This window comes from Suncus etruscus, chromosome 14, assembly GCF_024139225.1.
Source record: "Suncus etruscus isolate mSunEtr1 chromosome 14, mSunEtr1.pri.cur, whole genome shotgun sequence".
In the NCBI taxonomy this organism is placed as follows: domain Eukaryota; kingdom Metazoa; phylum Chordata; class Mammalia; order Eulipotyphla; family Soricidae; genus Suncus; species Suncus etruscus.
This window is the reverse complement of record NC_064861.1, coordinates 22,854,726-22,870,980: the sequence shown is the minus strand read 5'-3', so window position 1 is coordinate 22,870,980 and position 16,255 is coordinate 22,854,726.

Genomic DNA, 16,255 nt, shown 5'->3' with positions numbered 1-16,255 from the left:
GGGTGAGGGGGTAGATGACAGTCCTGTGTGAAGCTTCCCAGTGGTCAGAGGACTGGAGTTCAGTGAGCTGAGGTGCTTATTTCATGCAGGAAAAGAGCGCCCAATGGGGCCCTGGACCATTTGCCTGCAGCCCATCATGCTTTCTTTCTTTCTTTTTTTTTTTTTTGCGGGGTGTGGGGAGAGGGAAACAGCCCCATGCTTCTACCTTATGAGATGGGAAGCTTACTTAGAAAAACCGACCCTCTAACTCCTAATGGTTCTCTTCTATTTGAACAGTTCCTGCACAGCTTTTTCTTTCAATTCCCTTTCTCACATATATGTGTGTGCTAAGATCAGGGCCACAGGCGAATGCTAGGAAGGCCCATTTCCTTACCCTGAAGCAGATTTCACAGTTTTCACTGGGTTTTATAGCAAATATCATTTCCTCAGAGGAGCCATTTTCAACTGATCTTTCTCTGTTCCTGAATGTTTATTTTCTTCCTTTTCTTTATTATTTTTTTCCAGTCACACCCTGCAGTGTTCAGGCATTGGTCCTGGTAATGCTCCAGAAACCATATGGGACGTCAGGGACCAAACCTGGATCAGCTACATGCAAGGCAAGAGCTCTGCCCATAGTGCTATGGCTCTAGGGATGATCTTAATTCTGGACTCTGGATGTCCCCTGTCATTTTCTTTTCTTTTTTTTTTTGGTTATTGGGCCACAACCGGGGGTGCTCAGAAGTTATCCCTGACTCTGAGTTCTCAGAATTTCTGGTGGGGTGCGGGGACCATATGGAATCCAGGGGATTGAGCCTGGGTCAGCCACATTCAAGCAAAGGCCTTCCCCATTGTACTATCGCTCAGGGCCCTCCTTGTCATTTTTCCAATCCCTCAATCTGTCCCTTTCCTTTCCTATGTCAGTCTCTCTAGCTCTTTCCCATGTCTCACTTTGTTCTCTGCCTCTTTTATTTGTGACTTCATGGTAATGAACATGGTTCTGACTTCATGGGTAATGAACAGAATCAAGCGGCCTGTGAAATGGGTCATCATCTCTGTTGCTTAAGTGAATCCACATGAGACAGGCAAGAAAGGCTCAGAGAGACTCTGTCTTTTGTGTCCACACAGAAGCAGCAAAGTAGGGATCTGAGCCCTGCCAGCCTATTCACAGGGGCCCAGGTCACAGAGAAAACAAAACTCTAGAAACGAGGACCCGTTGAAGCTAGACTCTCTCCTCCAACAAGCTTCTTAGCAAGTGAGAAGATAGGACATAACCACTGACAGTCCAAGGGGGCTGGGGCTCAGGACAATGGGCACTCACCCCATCTATCCATGTGTCTCTTTGACCATAAAGTGGGGAACACCTGTGTGCTCAGTCCAAAAGCTGACTGCAGGCCAGATGGTTTGAATTGTATACCCAACCCCAAATCCTGAGAAAATGTAGCAGAGCTGAGACCAGAAGGAGAGAGACCACTACCACTGTTTCTACCTTTGGTCTACCTTTTGTGATCACTGTCACGGGGATGTGCCAGAGGACACTAGTGGAGAGACAGGCAGTTTCTCCTTCTGCAACTGAATACAGTGTAAAAGCTCTTCAAATGTCACTGGTGGGTAGAAGGGCCGCATGACATTGCAGGATGAACACCTTTAGGCTGTTTTCATGAGCAGGTTGGGGAGCAGCCTCGGAGAGGAGCCACTTCCTAGCTCACCTGGCCTGTAAAGGTCATTGTGGGGGGCCCAGAACCAATGGGCTCCGAAATGCATTTGATCACAGGCCCCTGCCACTGAGTGGTTCTTTATAGGAAGGCTCCTTCGGGGACATTGAAGCGAAGAGGCAGGATGGAGACAGAATCTAACAAACGGGTTATTTATATCTCCATCCCAGACCTCAGAAGGAAAATTCCCATACTTAGACATTCCTAGATGGCCTGCGACACAGGATATTTAAAGTAACAATGGGCCAAATTCTTGCTCACATTTTTGGCGGCAATCCAGCCTGAAAGTCGCAAAAGAAAGACTTGTCCGGCTGGGTAGCTGGGGGATAGGGGGTGGGGGGAATGTTTCTAATTTGGGACTTATTTAAGATCTGACTTCCCCCCACCCCTCCTTCCTGGAATTACAAGGAAAACATGATTTTGATTTTTTGAGACAATATTTCAAGTCATCTGCCTTGGAAGATATTTTGGAGTTCCTAGCTCTGTGGGTCTTTGAAAGAAATGGGGAGGACTAAAATAAACAAATAGGATACACTTTGAAAATCCTTCCAGAATTTGTGATGTAGAGTTTAATAGCCATAATTTCTTAACATTGTAGATGGCTTTTTAGGGCAGGCCATGGATGGCTCTAAAAGTCACCAAGTGATGATTTTGGAGGCTGAAGAGATAGTAGGTAGGACACTGCTTGCCTTGCACACTGTACACCAGGGTTTGATCCCCGTTTGGTCCCCTGAGCCCCACCAGCAGTGATTGCCTGAGCTCAGAGCTAGGAGAAAACCCTGAGCACAGAGGGGTGTGACCCAAACCAAAACCCAAAAGTGCATTCTTTTTTTTTTTTTTTTTTTTGGCTTTTGGGTCACACCCGGCAGCGCTCAGGGGTTACTCCTGGCTCTATGCTAAGGGTTCACTTCTGGCAGGCTCGAGGGACCATATGGGATGCAGGGATTCGAATCACCATGTGCTTCTTCCATGCTATCTCTCCAGCCCCAAAAGTGCATTCTTTTATAGGGTTTTGTTTCAAGGAAAAATCTCGAAAGGGTTGGAAATGGTGCCTTCTTACAAAGTTGAGGCTATAGACAAGACCACTGAAAACCCCTCTCCAAATCTATGATCCTTCTGACATGCAGTCCTGTAAAAAGACAATGCACTAGTTTTATCAATCAGGGTATCTTTGCAAGTCACAAATATGGCCCCGAGAATTCAGGAAATAAAGCTTTCTCCCAAGGCCCCCTATTCCTGCAACAGTGCTCGGGGGCCCTACAATGCTAGACTCAGACAAGAAACTTTAGTCCTATCCACCATTTCTTCAGGCAGTTTTTCCTTTTAAGAATTAAGAAACTTGGGGTTGGAGTAATAGCACAGTAAGGAGGGCATTTGCCTTGTGTCCGACCTGGATTTTATCCTCTGCAACCTATATGGTCCCCAAAGCCTGCCAGGGGTGATTTCTGAGTACAGAGCCAGGAGTAATCTCCAAGCGCTGCTAGGTGTGCTCCCACCCCATCGACCCCCAAAAAAGAAAGGATAAAAAAAACTTTTCCTGGAACGTCTCAAATTTCCCCTCATATCTTACTGATCATCACTGTATCATGTGTTCACTCATAAGCCAATCACTAGCAAAGAGAGTAGAGCCAACATAATTTGATTAACATCCTCCGGGTGATTCTAGATTACAAAATTTGGGAGCAATTTAAATGTCCGTCACTGGGGGATGGAGAGGGTGGTTAGATTCTTTAAAGATTATTGATAGCCAATTGTGCCAGTTATGATCTAGATAAAACAATAAGTTTTTGGGTCACACCTGGCAGCGCTCAGGGGTTATTCCTTGCTCTGCACTCAGAAATCGCTCCTGGCAGCTCAAGAAACAAACAAACAAATAAATAAATAAATAAATAAACAAACAAGTATCTATAGCTGCAAATGAAAATAAAAGCTGGGCTGGGAGAGATAGCACAGCGATAAGGTGTATGCCTTAGACGCAGAAGGATGGTGGTTCGAATCCTGGCATCCCATATGGTCCCCCGAGCCTGCCAGGAGCGATTTCTGAGCATAGAGCCAGGAATAATCCCTGATCGTTACTGGGTGTGACCCAAACAAACAAACAAACAAACAAAATCTTTAGGGCCGGCGAGGTGGCGCTAGAGGTAAGGTGTCTGCCTTGCAAGCGCTAGCCAAGGAACGGACCGTGGTTTGATCCCCCAGCGTCCCATATGGTCTCCCCAAGCTAGGGGCGATTTCTGAGCGTTTAGCCAGGAGTAACCCCTGAGCATCAAACGGGTGTGGGCCGAAAAACCAAAAAAAAAAAAAAAGAAAAGAAAAGAAAAGAAAGTAAAAGCTGTAGAAGTGAAGATCAAGCCTTTAAAGAGAAGGCATCTCCAAGGAGGTGACTTTTCAGCTGAGAGCTGAAGAAGAGAACTGGGAAGGAAAGTCGGAGCATATTCCCTGCAAGACATAGCAGGACATGAAAGGCTTCTTTTTTGTCATCTATCTATATTTAGGGGCCATACCCAAGAAATGTCGGGGACTTCTCTGGGGTTCTGTGCTTGGGTTCCCTGAACACTGCTGGTAGTAACTCCAGAGCAGAGCCAGGACTAGCCCCGGTGTGGATTCCAAACCAAGAACAAAATTTGCTTCAAAAATCCACTTGGGGCCGGAGAAAGAGCATAGCAGTAGGACATTTGCCTTGCATACTGCTGATCCGGGAAGGACAGCAGTTCGAATCCCAGCATCCCTTGTGGTCCCCTGAGCTGCCAGGAGTGATTTCTGAGTGCAGAGCAAGGAATAACCCCTGGGCGCTGTCAGGTGTGACCCAAAAACAAAAATAAAACCAAAAAAAAAAACAACCTATTTTTATTCTGAAATCTTTTTTTTTTTTTTTTTTTTGGGAGGGAGGTCATTTGCAGCGGCTCTCTGGGGCTCTGTGCTCAGAAATCACTTCTGGCAGGCTGAGGGGAGACTATCTGGAGTGACAGAGATAGGGATCAAACTCAGGTCTGTCCCAGGTTGTCCTCCTGAAAGGCAAACACCCTACCACAGTGCTATCACTCCAGCCCTGAAATCAATTTAGATTTACAGACAAGTGGCAAAGATAGAACAAAAAATTTCCTATATTCTTCACCCCACTTTCTCCTCATTTTTGGTTTCTTTTCATTTCTATGAAAACAATATTGACTTTGAAGAACTCTACAGGTTCCAGGGCTATAGAGTTCCAGTCAGCTGCCTCCCCTAATGCTGCCATCTTGCAGAACAGAGACCATTGATCCAGGCATGGGTGGGGATGCTGGTGTGGTCCCATACATGCTTTATTTGCATGTCACTGCCTGTTGTTCTAGGGCAGAGTCGGAAACCTTTAAGACATAAGGAGCCTCTTAGACTTGTTTCCGAAGGAAAAAAAAAAACACCTGATAGCTGACAATGGAAGGAAAAAAAAAAACAACCTGGGAGCCGCAAAACCATTGGACATTTAAAACAAATATAGCATTGCATACACTGTTTCTTATCTTAATATAGGATTGTGCAGTTAACTGTCGATCTGGAAAAAAAAGAACTTTTTCACTTAACAATATAAAACATATATTTTTGAAAATTAGTAGCCAATTAAAATATTTAAGTGACATCGCTCCCCGCTCCCGTTATTGGCCCTGCTGTTGGAGCTGTGGCAAAGCTTCAAAAGAGCCACATGTGGCTCGAGCCGTGGGATGGGTTGCCGACCCCTGTAGGGGCTTTCTTGGTTCTGGGCTACTTGCTGCCTGGGTTCTGTCCCCTTGGTCTGACAATCTCCTGTCCTAGGTTTTCCAGGCTCTGATGCTTCTTCAGGCTGGGTCGCACCTGAGTTTGGGTCTGTCTATCTGTAGGATCACCCACTCCCAAATGCAAAATGGCTATTTGCTTGGGGAAGAGAAGGATGTGCCCTCCTTGGTACCTGGGATGTCTGAGTCCCCATAGGTTTATTATGAAGGACACATGCTGTCATGGGTGTAGGTGGTATCTGCCAGGTGTCTTTTCCACTGTTTTTTTGTTTTGTTTTGTTTTCCCTGTTTGGAGGCCACACTCAGCAGTACTTGAAGGTTTCTGTTCTGAGCGTGGTGATGTGGTGGGTTCTGGGGAAACATGCAGTGTGGAACTTGCTGGCTGTAGAATATGTTTTGTCTGTGCTGTTTGCCCTTGGAGCGTCTCTAGGCTGCTTCCTCATTGAGTCCCCTTTCTTCCCTTTTCACACCCAGTGATCCAGCACTTCTCAAACCTAGTTAGCCGGAGGCTCCCTTTCCAGTAACAAAATCTCTCAGTAAACCCCTGGAAATCTTCCTTCTCCTTGTAGGGGTTACTTGGGCCACACTCAGTAATAATGCACTCAGAAACTACTCCTGGCTGGCTGTGGGGGACCATATAGGATGCCAGGAATTGAACCCCAGTCAGCGCTGTGCAAGGCAAACGCCCATCCACTCACTGTACTATTACTTCAGCCCCAGGAACCAAGTCTCAAGGCTGTTGGTTCTCTTTGCCTCTCCTCCGGGTCTATCATTATCTTACATTTAACATTTACACATGTATGACTCGTCCCTTGAATGCCAGAGGTTGGGCTGAAAGCTTCTCACCAGGCTTGGGGAATAAGGAAATCCTGATCCCCTACTCAGGGCTGGGAGAACATGGCGGCTGGGGCCCCAGCCCCAGAGTCCTCAGCACTGGTTCCCATTTGCACTCAAAGAAATGGAAGAGAGGGAAGCAGAGAGCCAACTGATACCCTCATTATTGCCGACGCCACTTGGGGGGACCTTTTATGGAAAAAAACCATAGATCACTCATAAGTGCTTGAAAACCACAATTTCTTAAAGATAGAAAAACCAGCTCCTATTCTTTGCTTTACAGAAAATCTGGTGTGTGGCCTTTTGCTTGTTCATTCAATGTTGCTCCACTAGTGCTTGGGACCCATGCAGTGCCAGGACCAAACCCAGAGCCCCTGCATGCACAATATGTGGTTCAGTCCTCTGTGTCATCACCCCAACCCCACAGTGGAAAGTGTCTTTTATGACTCTTAATGTTTCATGATGGTCACATACTCTTGTGAATCTGGAAAGTCTCTTGGGTTAAATAAAAACAACAACAACAACAAAAAAAAAAACCTACAGAAACGGGGCAGGAGAGATAGCATGGAGGTAAGGTGTTTGCCTTGCATGCAGAAGGATAGTGGTTCGAATCCCGGCATCCCTTACAGTCCCCCGAGCCTGCCAGGAGCGACTTCTGAGCATAAAGCCACGAGTAACCCATGAGGGCTGCTGGGTGTGACCCAAAACCACACACACACACACACACACACACACACACACACACACACACACTCTCTCTCTCTCTCTCTCACACACACACACACCACCTGCAAGGTTAAAGGGGTCCTGTCAAATCCCAGGTGAGGGGCCTGGAAGCAAGGACATGCTTTGCATGTGGCCCACCTTAGTTTGATCCCCAGCACTGGGAAGCCACCCCTTATCCCCCACACCACCCAGGTGGCCTTGCACTACAGTACCTGAGCCACTTGCACCCTGGGCCTCCTTGATCACCACTGAGGCTCCTCCTTAAGTCCCAAAGAAACACCCATCGGTAGGATATCAGAAATTCTTCTTGGTATTGGCCCATTGGGACATTATCAGGTTTTAGATGAAACTGCCTAAGGGAGTCAATCAGACTTGCTACCCATTGATGCCGAAAGTGGAGAGCCAGCCAGGTAAAACCAGCAGAGGTTGGCCTGAAGGACGAAGGAACAATGATCCAGGGGACACAGGATTCCTTTCCAATTTGCTGCCTTTCAGCTTCAGTCCACGGCTGCCCTGGGCATGAGGCAAAGCTGAATCAACTCCTTTTCTTCTCTCCGATGTCCTTCCATTCCCTGTGCTGTGCCTATTTGGGTTGGTACACACAGTGGTACTTCTACACCAGGAGCCACTGCTGTATTCTTGGTGTGTGGTACATGGGAGTGCACGAACATTCTTGGGATGGAGATGGCAGGGTGAGTTATGGGGCTGAGGATCCCACAGGATAGTGTGGCCAGAGAAGACACTCAGTATGGAGGTGAGTTGGCCTCTTGCCTACAAAGGAGATGCCCACTGAAATCTCCCTGGCTTCCCAACTCTTTACCTTTCAGGTTCAACATCTAGGTTTGGAGATCTCTTTGGTATAGTTTACTTTAATTTTTTCTGATTTTTGTTTTTTTTGTTTTGTTTTGTTTTGTTTTGGGTCACACCCGGCAGTGCTCAGGGGTTACTCCTGGCTGTCTGCTCAGAAATAGCTCCTGGCAGGCACGGGGGACCATATGGGACACCGGGATTCGAACCCACCACCTTTGGTCCTGGATCGGCTGCTTGCAAGGCAAACGCCGCTGTGCTATCTCTCCGGGCCCTCTGGTTTTTCTTGAGCTACATCTGGTGGTGCTCAGGAATTACTCTTGTCTTTGCACTCAGGAAATCATTCCTGGAGGTGCTCGAAGAATCATATGAAATGCCAGAGATCAAACATGGATCAGCACATGTAATGAAACATGTAATGAAACATGTAATGAAAGCACCCTTCCTGCTGTGCTCTCACTTGGGTCCCTGTAAGCATCTTTGATAGTAAAAAAAAAAAAATTGTTGAAGTCTGTGAAAACGTCTGCTCCACAGTACAGTCTACTAGGTCGAAGATGGATGGAGACCGAGGAGCAGAGAGAATTGAGTCCTTGTCTCTTTTCCCCATGGGACAAATTTTCAGATCTAGTGAATTCTCAACCACCTTCTAACCCTGTGGCTACCAGCAGGTTTCTTATCTGGTCCTGTGCAAGGGCTACCATTTTTTTTATATCCAAAGGCTCTGACTCTCCCACATTGCAAAAGGGGCCTCAACAGCACAGTGGTTCTCACCCTATTTATTTGTTTGTTTGTTTTTGTTTTTGTGCCACACCCCTTTGACGCTCAGGGGTTACTCCTGGCTATCTGCTCAGAAATCGCCCCTGGCTTGGGGGGACCATATGGGACGCCGGGGGATCGAACTGCGGTCCGTTCCTTGGTAGCGCTTACAAGGCAGACACCTTATCTCTAGCGCCACCTTCCCGGCCCCCTCACCCTATTTATTAGCTCTGCATCTGAAACCTGGTAGCCAAGAACTGGCTGGAGCAAGAAGAGTCCCATGAGTAGTCAGAACAAAGCAGCTTCCAGCTGCACTCCCAGACCCTAACCTGTCTCCCACCACCAACCAAACCTCTCCGGCTCTGGTCTCTACCCCACTGCACTGTTACCACCAACCACACCTAGTTTATCTGAGATTCTTGGCCTGGCCACCCCCTCCAGGCCATCCCAATAGTTCCAGAGGTTCACAGAAGCAATTCTTTTGATTGCAGAGATTGGAAAGTCTGACCAAGAGAACATGACAAGTGTCATCACGTGTCCTTTGGTAATGGAGGGGCTGCACCTTCCTGTGGTGATTTGAAGTCTCAGTATTGGGGAGCAGGGAGCATACTCAGGCTCACTGGCATTGTGCTGAGGGTTTGTCCTGGTGGTCTGGCTTGGGGGGGGGGTCATAAGGCCAGGGATCGAACCCTGGCCTTCTGTTTGTGGAGCATGTGCTGAGTCTGTTGAACTAGCTTGCCTGTCCTGGCCTTCACATTTCATGTGGGATGAAATGGTGTCATGCTTTTGAATCCTTGTCTAAGCAGCTTTGGAAAACTACCAACTCTATTTCTACAGAAAATTAGATGGCAAGATGTCTCCTGAATTCACAGGAAAGCATCCAAAAGAAGTGACACTCAGACTGGGTCAGGAGCTAAAGAGAGGCTTTCAGTCTCAGAGAATTTTCGCCTTAGAAGCTGTGTGGCCTTGGGCAAAGAGCTTGCCCTCTCTGTGTCTGTTTCCTGTCTATAAAAAAACGAGACTGATTTTATCAACATAATGGGATTGTTTTCAAGATGATCCACGATAACACTAAACCCACTCCAGAGATACCTGTCATGACTTCAGAAGAGCGCTTCACTTAGAAAAGCACACAAAGACTTAGAAACCATGAAACAGCGTGTGTTCCAGTAACCAATTCCAATTAAGGAACTAATTAGCGGCAGTGACAATACTATCTTCTTGCCTACTGGATGGAGAAAGGTATTTGCTCCAAGTGCTTTGGCCTCGTTACCCGGCAGAAGTTGAAAGAGGCCAGAAACGAGTTCCAAACCCTGCAACAGTTAAACGTTAACATAGGTGTCGGCAAGCATAGGAAGTATCTTCTAATGACAGAAGGAAACGAGGGAGTTTTTCAATCATCTCCTGCTTAACAGATACAGATGTATTCGTAATTATCCCTTGCCTCAGGCCTCGAGGCCCAGGTGGGCTCCAGAAGGCCTGTGCGGCTGCCAGACGAGAGTCCTGAAAGAACATCATGCAGACAATCGGAATGCCGTTTATCGTGCAAAACACAATAAAACCCCAAGCTCTCTTCCTGTCTCAGAGACCCATAAATTATGAAAATTATACCTGCCCTAGGCCATGGACATATTGTTTTATTAAAGTTCCGATGCATAAACTCCAGACTCTTAAAAAGGTCTTCTTGGCTTTCATCTGCTTGCCGCTCCAGCATGGACCCAAAGGCCCAGGTTCATTCACTCTATTAGCTCACAACCCCACTTGACAAAGTTGAGCTCATTTCCAGTTTCAGGTTCAGCATCAGCAGGCCCAGAAGGGACAGTGAGAGGGTGAGGGAGCTGTAATCAGGAAGTTGTACCAGTGGTTTGGGGCCTCCTGGCCAAGATGACAAAAGTTGCTCAAGGGGTTTTGATCATGTCAGAGCAGGGCAGGCCCTAGACCATTGTTTCTGTGGGATGAGTACCAACCAGGCTTCAGGGGCCCTCAAGAGTGAGTGTATGGTTTGTTCATCCTCCTCTTTATTTTCAAACTTGAACATTAGGGTGACATCTTTTAAGTCTAGTCCCCTGCAACCCTTGAGCTGCTAAACCTTCTCCTATCCCTTTTCCCATCAGCCCTGAGTTGACTTTAGCATGGGGATGGAGAACTGACAATGGCATCGAGCCTGTGTTCTCTGTATACAGGCCATCCCCACTTGCTCAGTAATGCTGACTCTCATTCTACCACTCTTTTCAAAACTAGATGCCAGTGGAAATATGTGCTAGTCAAGGATCTGCATGTAGGCTTATTATTTTTTTTTGGAGCCATTGCAGCAGTGCTTAAGAGATAATCATGCTTCTACATTCAGAAAACACTCCTGGTGGGCTCAGAAGACCTTATGAGGTCACAAAGATCAAACCTGAGTCAGCCGTGTGCCAGGCAAGTGCCCTACATCACACCACTTTCTCCCTGCCCTTTTTATTTTTTATTTTTATTTATTTTTTGGTTTTTGGGCCACACCCGGCGGTGCTCAGGGGTTACTCCTGACTGTCTGCTCAGAAATAGCTCCTGGCAGGCACGGGGGACCATATGGGACACCGGGATTCGAACCAACCACCTTAGGTCCTGGATTGGCTGCTTGCAAGGCAAACACCACTGTGCTATCTCTCCGGGCCCTATTTTTTATTTTTTTGGATTTTGGGTCATACCTGGCAGTGCTCAGGGGTCACTCCAGGCTCCATGTTCAGAAATCGCTCCTGGCAGGCTCAAGAAACCATATGTGATGCCAGGATTAGAACCACCATCCTTCTGCATGCAAGGTAAATTCCCTACTTCCATGCTATCTCTCTGGCCCCTTTTAATGTTTAATCAAGCCTATTCAGTTTCCATTTCCTCAAGAACATGTGGATTCATGAGATGCTAAACCAACACCCTGTATAGCTTTTGGTTATTTATTTTGGTTTGGGAGTTACACCCGATAGTGCTCGATTTATTATTGGCTCTATGTTCAGGAATTATTCCTGGCAATGCTAGGGAATCATAGAGGGTGCCCGGGATCAATTCCATCATGTTGGCAGCTTGCAAAACTGGAGTCTTACCCACTGGACTATCGCTCTAGCTCCTGCTTTTGGTTATTTTTAATCTACAAACAGGAGACATGGAGAAAACCAGGACTGTATAAAACCATGGCACATACTCACACATCAGAAAATCCAAGACTGAGTTAACCCAAGCTTGGTTGCACAGAACCAATGAAAAAGGCAAGTCTCGGGGCCCAGAGAGAGCACAGCGGCGTTTGCCTTGCAAGCAGCCAATCCAGGACCAAAGGTGGTTGGTTCAAATCCCGGTGTCCCATATGGTCCCCCGTGCCTGCCAGGAGCTATTTCTGAGCAGACAGCCAGGAGTCACCCCTGAGCACCGCCGGGTGTGGCCCAAAAACCAAAAAAAAAAAAAGAAAAAGGCAAGTCTCGGGGCAGCGAGGCGCTAGAGGTAAGGTGTCTGCCTTGCAAGCACTAGCCAAGGATCAGAACAGCGGTTCGATCCCCCAGCGTCCCATATGGTCCCCTCCAAGCCAGGGGCAATTTCTGAGCGCTTGGCCAGGAGTAACCCCTGAGCATCAAATGGGTGTGGCCCGAAAAAAGAAAAAAAAAGGCAATTCTCCTTAAGAGCAGGTGCTCACCTGGTCCATGAAGAATGTTCCGGGAGTGTGAATGAGTTCCGTCCGGCATGCAAGGGCAGGCCACAGGTCTGGCAGATTAAAGTGGAACCTGTCATCCTTCAATTTACAGAAAAGTTGAGACCACACTACAGAAGCAAATCCTTTAGGCCTCTTAAAATGACCTGGGTCTGGCCTTTAGTGACATGCCTAATGTCACGAAGGGTTGGAATACACCATATTGGTTAAGACTAGAGAAATCACGAACTAAAGTCTAGTTCCACTGGTAACAAAGGAATCTACATCAATCCCTTTGCTTTTAGCAAAATGAGGCATGTGTTCAAAATAGAAGTCCAAGCTCATTGATTGGCATTGGAAGGGAAAGGCCTCTTTTACAAAGATTAGTATTGTCAAGTTTGAGAGACTAAGAAGGTACATTTGGGAGAGGGAGTGGGTTTGAGCCACATCTGGCAGCGCTCATGCTTTTTTTTTTTTGTGGTTTTTGGGTCACACCCGGCAGTGCTCAGGGATTTTTCCTGGCTTCGTGCTCAGAAATTGCTCCTGGCAGGCACAGGGGACCATATGGGACGCCGGGATTCGAACCAATGACCTTCTGCATGAAAGGTAAACGCCTTACCTCCATGCTATCTCTCCGGCCCCGCAGTGCTCATGCTTTACTCCCAGCTCTGAGCTCAGGATCTCTACTGCAATGTGAGGCACAACCATAGTGATGCCAGGGATTGTGCCAAGGATAGCTACCTAGAAGACAAGCACCTTCATCCCTTTTCTCAGCCTCTCCTCTTCCACCAGAGAATAATGGGGGACAGTGTGGTACAGGGGCTAGAAACCACGGTTCCTGCATAAAAAGAATATGCCTCAGCAGCTTTTGATCTGTCTCTCCCCCAGCCTTCTACTTCTTTGAGGTCTGTTAATCAATGTATGGGTGGCTGTAGGGCAGACAGTGAGGAGCTGTAGCGGATGTTGGAACCTGGGCAGGTTAGATCTTTTTGCACTTCTATCAGCAGGATTGAGCTTTCTAAGAAAGCAAAGCTGTAGTCCATTGCTTCTAGTCAGCCTAGAGGCAGCGTCAGAGCATTTCAGCACCCTTGGGTCCTCTGGCTCCACCCTATGTCCTGTCCAAACCTGGGCATACATTTCCATTAGTTTGTTTTTGACCACCCCCAACTGTGTTCAGCAGTTTCTACTCCTGGTAGTGTGCTGAAGCCTGTAAGGGATCCCAGGGACTGAACCTGTATAGCCACGTGTAAGATAACAATCTTATACCCTCCCAGCTGTAGTATTGCTTGGGCCCCTGCATTTTCATTTGTTGTGTTCTGGGACCCACTCGGAGCATCACGAAGTGAAGACAGCAGGATGCAAAGACAAACAAGAGAAATGGCAGTCCTGGGTATATTTAACAATATATATATTTATATATATTTTCTAGATCAGTACATTCAGTTTTTAACTTGCTTTTTTTCTTCACAAACAGAAGAACTCTTACAATAGTAGACTTTCTAAAATAAATACTATTAAAATAGAGCTTCAAAATAAATATTCTATACAAAGGAAACCTTCTGTGGTAACTTTTGTGATGGGGTGATATGGGAGCTAGTGAAGGGGGTGGGGGTGAAGACACTGAACAGCTTTTCTGTTGGGTAACACGGAACTGAACCATGGGACTGGGAGGAGAATGCAAGAAGAAACGGCATGGGGTCACCCACAGCAAAGTGAACGGCAGGACGTGTCACCCACTGTCATAGCAGGCAAAGGACTCAAGGATGCAGAAGGTGGGGTAGGTGGGACTGAGGTGGCCTCCAGGAAACTGCACAGAGCAAAGGGGCACGGCCAAGTCCAGTAGGCTTGAAGATGGTAGATGTAGAATGCATTGTCCTGCGACAGGGTCAGCTCCCTTGAGGCACCGCAGGGGCACAAAGAACAGGTACCAAATAGCTTAGGGCCTCTCCCTACAGTAGGATTGTGTTTCCCCTTCTTCCAAAGGAACTGCCACAGGCATGCTTGGTTCCCATGGGGGGAGTTAATTAACCTCAGCCTCAGCTCCAGCCCCAGATCAAATCAGGGTGTTTGATGGAGTGTTGTTGGGTCTTCACAAACCCCACTTGGGCTGTGGCAGAGGGCAGCCAAAGCTTTGAGAAGGATCCTGGGAGCAGGCTCACAGACACCCAACCCTGGTTCCAGGCAGAGCCATGAGAGGCTCTGAGCCATCAAGAACCACCAGCAGGAAGCTGGTGCTGGACCCCCAGCAGACATGCCACAGCAAGTGGCATTTTTGACAGCCAGGTCTCCCCACTGTCATTTGAGTGACCCTGAGTTCAAAGCAGAATGAATTCTTTATCCTTCTGTACCAAGAAGTCAAGAAAAACATGTGGAGGGATGGCTCTCCCAGAGCAAGGAGAGCCCCGTGTCTTCTTCCTGGATGCCAAGAACATGTCTGGCCACAGACACAGGTCTAGGTGAAACACAAACCAAAGGGCAAGCGCCACTGTGGGGAGACAATTGAGAAAGAAAACCAAAACCCAAAAAATTCGTGTTTACAACTATGTACACAAAAAGCTAGGGTTTGGGAGGCTGATGGCCAGGAAAGAGAGATTATGTGGCTAAAGGGTCAGTGCGGGGGGGGGGTGTTGTTGATAGGGGTGTGTGTGTATACACTGCTTCTGTGAATCAGTTTCTCAACACACAATAGGTGTGTACACCAAAATTATTCAACTGGAACTCGCCAATGAGTCGTTTCCCAGGGAGACATCAGAGGGTCTCTGGGAAATATTCTGAAGCAGAGGCCTTGGCTATTAGTGTGCTGTGCCCTTTTAGGTGGCATCCCCTGCACACATGTTCTGAGGCAGAGGTCTCCAATCCCTAGGTACACTCGGATACATTCAGTGGGTATGAGTGGTTGGCTATTCCTCCCCTCCAATTGTGCTAGAACACCCCCCTCCGATCTGACCAGGCATGAGCAAGGCAGCTGCATGAACCAGCCTTGGCCAAGGCAGATGCAGGATTCCTTCCTTCCATATTCGCCTTTTACAAGCCAGCAACTGTTATAATATAAATAATGCCTAACATAGTAAGACCCTCCCTTCCTGTCCTCCATCAATAAATACCTATGGTTACAAGTTAACTTATGCTAAATCATAAGATATCACTAGTCTTCAAGGACAAATAAAAAGTCCGGAGAGGCGGGGGGGGGGGGTGGTGAGCACACCATTCTGCTCAGCTTCATCCCCTTCCCGAAGGAAATTCTGCCCCCACCCACAGAACAAGTGCCCCACCCTATGCTTCCATTTCACCTGGGGGGTGGGAGTTTTTTTATCTCCCACCCGCAGCTGCTGCTGCTTTTTGTTCAGAGGGAGAACACAAAATACCACACACACGCACACGCGCGCGCATACACGCACACAAGCGTGCCACAGCTAGCTGCGGACAGAATAGACAACACTATAGCTTTGCATGCAACAAGTACCTACCCCCCATGGGACACTGCCCTTTCGGAGCTCCATTAGCACCTTGAGAGAAAGAGTTGCTATGTCTTTGGGGGCTGTCAAGAGAGGGGGCTGTGACCACAACACCGAAGCAGGGCTCAACCCCAAAAAAGCCCCTGGAAAAAAAAAATCTCCCACATCCCACATTCAGACCACCCCACCTTGCTGGGGCTTCCTAACACTAAAATAGACTCTGGAACATCTGTCTATTTACATAAAAGATAGTCACTATACACAGGAGGCCATGACAGCAGACAGCAGAATCCTAAAGGAGGGACCTACCCCACTCGGTGCCACTGACACCCTGCCCTTGGGAGGGGCCGTCTCTCTTCTCTGCTGTGAAAGAGCCTCTCGATGGGTAGGGAAGATGTGTTCCTTGAGGTGTGCACACCCCCCAGATTTGAAAATAAGCCCTTCCTGGGGGTGGCCCAAAAGGAAGCAAGTGTTTTTGTTTTTGAAAAACACCGTTAGCATCTGGTTTTATTATTCTATAAAAACATAATGACTGGATCCAGAGACCACAGCCTCGGACTCATTGGCAAAATGCTATTTTGGTCTCTC